Source organism: Octopus bimaculoides, chromosome 14, assembly GCF_001194135.2.
Source record: "Octopus bimaculoides isolate UCB-OBI-ISO-001 chromosome 14, ASM119413v2, whole genome shotgun sequence".
Classification (NCBI taxonomy): domain Eukaryota; kingdom Metazoa; phylum Mollusca; class Cephalopoda; order Octopoda; family Octopodidae; genus Octopus; species Octopus bimaculoides.
The window spans coordinates 54,436,312-54,437,414 of record NC_068994.1 but is presented as its reverse complement, the minus strand read 5'-3'; the positions used below and the strand labels follow the sequence as shown (position 1 = coordinate 54,437,414).

At 31.6% G+C, this 1,103-nt stretch overlaps 1 protein-coding gene across 2 annotated transcripts in view; it reads right to left on the bottom strand.

The window, feature by feature from the left end:
* Positions 1-1,103, bottom strand: part of LOC106867700 (uncharacterized protein ZK1073.1) — a 112,460-nt gene that overhangs the window by 11,511 nt on the left and 99,846 nt on the right. The window lies entirely within an intron of this gene.

The window sequence follows — 1,103 nt, the reverse complement described above, 5'->3', positions numbered from 1 at the left end:
TTAAACCTGTGACATATCTTTGTTTCCTCCCAGAAGCTTGCAAAAATATAAAGTGAGGTGAGACATGTTGCTTTTTATTCTTAATATTATCAATATCATTTTAGATCTGTCTCTATTTCATTTCATACCTGCATCTATACCAGTACCAGTAAAAAGAGTGAGAGTCACTAGGTGAGATAATTGAGAAAAAATAAAGAGAGAGAGAGAAAGCAAAGAAAACAAAGAAAAAAGAGTGAAATTTAATTCCTTACACACACACACACACACACACACACACACACTTTATTTGTGGGTTAACAGGGCTACAGATAGTTTCATGTAAAAAGAAATCTCTTAACAATTTTCAAGCCTTCCATATGAGAACATTTGTACTTGTCTCTGTTTTGGATATCCTTTTATACTTTACCATTAGTTTCAGCCATGATGCAGAGGCACTGCTTTTCAAAGGCCTTTGTTGATCTTACTGATACTTATTTTATTTTATCAATCTCTACTTATCGACTGGCTAAGTCACCTTCTGATGTAAAGGGACACAATACAACACATCATTTTTCATCAGTTAACATTCTCACACTGATACCCACTGCATACACACACAATATACAAACACACACATAAAGCCACCTACATCTTATGAAAGAATATAAGGAAAGATTATGGATGAAAAATTTTACAAATAAACTTATGTCTTCTTAGAAAAAGTGAGATATAAAAATAGACTCAAATGTTCAGATTTAGGAAAATGCTGGTGCAATGGTGACACTGAGAAGAATTGAAAATATAAAGCATAAAAAAAATTTGTAATTTTTCAAAACATGCATCAAAATTTGAAATTAAGCTTAAATCATTAGATGTAATTGCTTTGTTCCCTCATGAGACGAGAAATTAATTGCAATAGAGACTCTTTCGCAAACACACACACGCTCACATGTATACATAGATGCATGCATGCAGGAAAACAAACATACACACATATATAAACTAAATGTTTATGATTGTGTATGTGTTTTTGTCTATATTCAATACCTTATACATCCATGTGTGTGCGTGCATGCACGCATTTATGTATGTATGCATATATATATATATATATATATATATAT